The 6,243-nt window shown below is 35.8% G+C and overlaps 1 pseudogene; it reads right to left on the bottom strand.

The window, feature by feature from the left end:
• Positions 1-392: 392 nt before the first annotated feature.
• LOC125369217 lies at positions 393-5,012 on the bottom strand (annotated as a pseudogene).
• Positions 5,013-6,243: the final 1,231 nt, after the last annotated feature.

The raw sequence follows: 6,243 nt of genomic DNA, 5'->3' as shown, positions 1-6,243 counted from the left end.
ACTCAAACAAAATTTCATATATCAAATTCAATCATGCTCCAAAAGAAAGAGAAAAGGACTTGTTTATATAGAGTACAAGTCCATGCACACACTACTAAAATAGACTCACACACATAGAATTACTTTTACTCTTAAATGGCCTTAGTAACCACTATCCACACTAATAGCCATTACTTGGTATTAATTACCCCATTAACTTGTATATGGTGGCTCTTAATAACCACTACCCACATTGATAGTCATTACTTGGTATTAATTACCATATTAACTTGTATGGTGGCTACATGTAACCCTAATTTTTATTAACATAAAAACAAGTTAAATATTATTCCTTGGGCCTCCATGGATGCCTTATTGGGTTGAAGTTCTTGGGCTTTCCAAATGTCCCTAATTAAACCCAATATGGCTTGTTGAAGCTTCTTGGATTTGGACCTTGTGATTGGGCCTTCTTGTACTATTAATGGATCTTGGATCTCTTTAAGCTTTGAACTTGGATTCACATCATTCCCCTTTCTTCAAAAGGATTTGTCCACAAATCAGCTCCATCATCTTCATCACCTACATCAAACAAAGACAAGTCACTAACATTGAAAGTAGCACTAACATTGCCATACTCATTTGGAAGTTCTAGCTTGTAGGCATTGTTGTTGATGCGTTGAAGCACTCTAAAAGGACCATCTCCTCTTGGCATAAGCTTTGATTTCCTTTGGTTAGGAAATCTTTCCTTCCTCAAGTGCACCCACACCCAATCTCCGAGCTCAAAATGACTGCTTCCTCCCTTTGTTGTGTTGCTTTTCATATTGGAGTGTTTTCTTCTTAATGTTTGCATGCACCTTCTCATGCAAAGTCTTGATGAATTCAGCTTTTTGTTTCCCCTCTAAATTAGCTTTGTCCAATGGCAATGGTAGCAAATCTAATGGAGTCAATGGATTGAATCCATACACAACTGCAAAGGGTGAGCAATTTGTTGAACCATGCACACTCCTATTGTAAGCAAATTCCACATGTGGCAAACATTCTTCCCAATTCTTCAGATTTCTTTAGATGAGAGCCCTCAAAAGTGTTGCAAGTGTCCTATTGACCACCTCTGTTTGTCCATCCGTTTGCGGATGACAAGTTATAGAATACAAAAGCTTTGTCCCCATCTTTCCCCAAAGAGTCTTCCAAAAGTGACTTAGGAATTTGACATCCCAATCACTCACAATGGTACTTGGCACTCCATGCAGCCTTACAATCTTCTTGAAGAATAGATTCGCAATATGGGTTGCATCATCTGTCTTGTGACATGGAATGAAATGTGCCATTTTGCTAAACCTGTCCACAACAACAAAAATAGAATCTCTCCCTCCCTTGGACCTAGGTAATCCTAAAACAAAGTCCATAGAAATGTCTACCCAAGGTTCATTTGGTATGGGAAGAGGTGTATACAAACCATGAGGCATTGCTTTGGATTTGGCTTGTTTGCAAGTAATGCATTTCTCACAAATTCTCTCAACATCCCTTTTCATGTGTGGCCAAAAGAAATGGTTACCCAACATATCCAAAGTTTTCTTAATCCCAAAATGTCCCATTAAACCTCCACTATGTGCCTCTCTCACAAGTAACTCTCTCAAAGAACTTTGTGGCACACACAATTTGTTTTCCTGAAAAAGAAAACCATCAAACTTATAGAACTTATCAAAACCCCCTTTCTCACATACCCCATAAACATTAGCAAAATCAGGATCATTAGAATACAGATCTTTTATGTATTCAAATCCTAATAATTTTGCATAAAGTTTAGAGATCAAGGCATACTTTCTTGACAATGCATCGGCCACCACATTTTCTTTCCCTTGCTTGTACTTAATGATGTATGGAAAGGATTCAATGAATTCCACCCATTTTGCATGTCTCTTGTTGAGCTTTCCTTGTCCTTTGAGATACTTCAAGGACTCATGGTCAGTGTGAATTATGAATTCTTTGTAGCCAAGGTAATGCTGCCATGTCTTTAGAACCCTCACTAATGCATAGAACTCCTTGTCATATGTAGGGTAGTTTAGACTTGCTCCACTTAGCTTTTCGCTAAAGAATGCTATGGGCTTGCCTTCTTGCATCAAAACTCCTCCAATACCTATGCCACTTGCATCACACTCAATCTCAAAAGGTTTAGTAAAATTTGGCAAAGATAACAAGGGTGCAGAACTTAATTTGTCTTTTAGCAAGTTAAAAGCCTCATCTTGTTCAATTCCCCACTTAAAACCAACATTCCCCACTTAAAACCAACATTCTTTTTTATGCATTCAGTTAAAGGTGCAGCTATGGTAGAAAAATTCTTAATGAACCTTCTATAAAAGCTAGCCAAACCATGAAAGCTTCTTACATCACTTACACTTGTGGGTGTTGGCCATTCTCTAATTACTTTTACCTTTTCTTGATCAACATGAATACCCTTGTCATTGACAATATATCCAAGAAAAGTAATTTCATTAGTGCAAAAACAACATTTCTTTAAATTAGCATACAACTTCTCTTCTCTAAGCACATAAAAAACACAAGTCAAATGTTGTACATGCTCATCTAAATTTTTGCTATAAACCAAGATATCATCAAAATAGACAACAACAAATTTGCCTATGAATGCTCTTAAAACATGATTCATCAATCTCATGAAAGTGCTTGGTGCATTAGTTAAACCAAAAGGCATTACTAACCACTCATATAAACCATGTTTAGTTTTAAAACCTGTTTTCCATTCATCACCTTCTCTCATTCTAATTTGATGATAACCAGATTTCAAATCAATTTTTGAAAACAAATATGAATCATGCAATTCATCCAACATGTCATCTAGCCTAGGAATGGGATGTCTATACTTCACCGTGATTTTATTGATGGCACGACAATCAACACACATCCTCCAAGTTCTATCTTTCTTAGTCACTAACAAGACGGGTACGACACATGGACTCATGCTTTCACGAACATAACCCTTCTCCATAAGCTCACTCACTTACTTTTTGATTTCCTTGGTCACCTCCGGATTACATCTATATGCTGGTCTATTTGGAATGCTTGCTCCGGGTATGAAATCAATTTGGTGCTCAATGCCTCTTTTAGGTGGCAAACCATTTGGAATTTCTTCCGGAAATAAATCTTCATAAACCTGCAAAAGATCAACAACAACACTAGGCAAACAATTGGTTATTTCGTTAGAAATATGCAAAATCTCCTTGTACATAAGTACAAGCATGTGTTGCCTCAAAAGCATAGCTTCCTTCACATCACTCATTTTTGCATAAACACTCATTTTTCTTTCATTTGAACCTTCCTTGTTTTCTCTCACCTTGTGTTTCCGATTTTGGTCAAGAGAATTGGAATTTTTAGGTTCATTCATCTCACCTTTTTCTTTACTCTCAAAGGTTTCCCTTCCCAAAGAGTTTCCCAATGAAGAACCCATTTCTTCATATTGTTGCTTGATGCGAATTTGCTCTTCAAAAATCTGTTTTGGAGTTAATGGTCCAAGGTTAAACCTTTTTCCATCCATAGTCAAAGTATACATATTTTTGAATCCATCATGACTAGCCCTTCTATCATATTGCCAAGGTCTCCCCAACAACATATGTCCGACCAACATTGGCAACACATCACACAACACCTCATCCTTATATCTACCAATTTGAAACGAAACTAAAACTTGCTTATTTACCTTTACAACTCCACTTTCATTAAGCCATTGCAACTTGTATGGTCTTGGGTGCTTGGTAGTAGGCAACTTCAATTTCTCCACTAGCAAAGTGCTTGCTACATTGGTACAACTTCCACTATCCACAATCATGTTGCACAACTTGTTAGAAATTAAACAATGAGTATGAAACAAATTTTCCCTTTGCTCCTTATGGACATCATGTTTATTTTGCAAACTCAATGTTCTTTGAACAACAAGATTATCTCCCTTAGCACATTCAACATCACTACAATCTTCTAAAGAAGGCATATCATCATCACTATCCCCCTCACTCTCCGACTCAATATCACCATTCCTTAGAATCATAGCTTTCTTATTTGGACATTCCCTAGCAATGTGCCCATGACCCAAACACTTAAAACATTTGATTCCCCTAGTTTGGGCTAGTTGATTCTTACCCTTTCCCTTATTACCCAAGTCAATTTTAGGTTTAGTTTCTTCCACTTTTGACTTAGTAAAAGGTTTATCATCCTTTTTCCCCCAAGAAGTTTTCCAAGAAGAAGAAGAACCCATATTTGGTTTAGAATCATACCTCTTTCTTTTCAATTGCCTTTCCACTTTCATGGCCAAATTCACCATATCTTCAATCTCCACATAATATTGCAAATCAACAACATCAGCAATGTCTTTGTTTAGCCCTCTCAAGAACCTTGCCATGGTAGCTTCACGATCTTCTATCACATTTGCTCTAATCATAGCCTTCTCCATTTCTTTATGATACTCCTCCACACTCATGGATCCTTGAATTAGAGTTTGTAATCTTTGATGAAGCTCTCTGTAGTAGTGGCTTGGAACAAACCTCTTTCTCATGATTTGCTTCATTTCTCTCCAAGACTCCACGGGTCTTTCTCCATATCTACGTCTTTCCTTGCAAAATTGATCCCACCAAACAATTGCATAATCACTAAACTCAACAGCGGCAAGTTTTACCTTTTTCTCCTCCGAATAATTATGACATTCGAAGATGAGTTCCACTTTCCTCTCCCATTCAAGGTACACATCTGGATCATTTCTTCCTTGGAATGAAGGAATCTTCATTTTGATGCTTCCAAGGTTGCGATCAACATCATCATTTGGATGTCGTCTCCTAGCTTGTCTCCTAGGATTGATTCGTTGTCCCAACAAGGTGACTTGATCATCATCCAAATCATCCTCTCCTTCATAGTCCTCTTGGTCAATTGGTGGATGTCTCCTTTGTCTAGGCTCTCCATGTAATTGGTTAAGGATGCCATCATGCTTCTCTAATTTTTCATTGACTCCCGCCATCATACTAAACATTCTTTCGAATTGTTGTTGCATAGCTTGAATCACATGATCATTTGTAGAAGAACTTGTGTCTTTTGACATGATTGTAAAACCTAAAATTTTAATAAAAGAAAATAGAAAGAAATGATCTCACAACACTCCCTCACGTGTTTTCACTCAAAATTGATGTATACCACTTGTGTTTACACTCAATTTCGGCTTCTTCTTTTTTTTTTTCTAATGATCTCACACTCTTGCCTTTTACCTCTCAAATTTGCCTTTTGATTTCTTAGATGAACTAAGTTTCTCAATCAAACAAAATTTCAAGAATGTAGTAATCAATGAAAAAAAAATAAGGTAGGCTAACAAGAAAATAATAAGGTAGGCTTAAAGAAATGAACAATTTGTAGGAAATAGGCTAATAGAAATGAAAAACAAAGATAGATCATCAAAGATATAAAATTATAAAGATAGATCTCAATGGAATATGAAGAGTCAATTTTCTTTTTATGTAATCTGAGATCTAACACAAAAATATCAAAGACAACAATTTTTTTCTTTTAGGACGATTTTTTTTTTTTGATATATGCAAACAAAATCTTGAGATAAGAAGAATAAAGATAAAAATAATAATAATAATAAGAACAATAGATGGCAAAAGGTGCAAAATATGAGATGAACACAAGATATTGAGAATTAAAAGATAGTATTGGATACGCAAACCTCAATCTCGAGCCAATGCTCTGATACCACTTATGATGGGAATTGTAGGTTTCATCAATTAACTCCCCAATAGCAAAAATACTATGATAAGTTGAATTAGAAGAAAACTAGAAATTACCAATTTAATCCACAAATTCGGATCGTTCAAAGATTGAAGTAAGAAGATGGATGCTACTTAACCCCTTTACCAACAAGGATAAAGATACTAAGATAGACTTTGAATTTCCTCTTATGCCACAAACAAGAAAGTTTGATAAATAACAAGAAAACAAAGGTTTAGATTTTGACACCACAAGCTAGAATAAAGCTTGATAAGTCGCAAAGTTCAAGCAAGAAATTAAAGACAAAATTCCTCACAATAAAACTCAAACAAAATTTCATATATCAAATTCAATCATGCTCCAAAAGAAAGAGAAAAGGACTTGTTTATATAGAGTACAAGTCCATGCACACACTACTAAAATAGACTCACACACATAGGATTACTTTTACTCTTAAATGGCCTTAGTAACCACTATCCACACTAATAGCCATTACTTGGTATTAAT

The sequence above is a fragment of the Ricinus communis genome, chromosome 2 (assembly GCF_019578655.1).
Source record: "Ricinus communis isolate WT05 ecotype wild-type chromosome 2, ASM1957865v1, whole genome shotgun sequence".
Lineage (NCBI taxonomy): Eukaryota > Viridiplantae > Streptophyta > Magnoliopsida > Malpighiales > Euphorbiaceae > Ricinus > Ricinus communis.
This window is presented reverse-complemented; position numbering and strand designations above follow the sequence as displayed.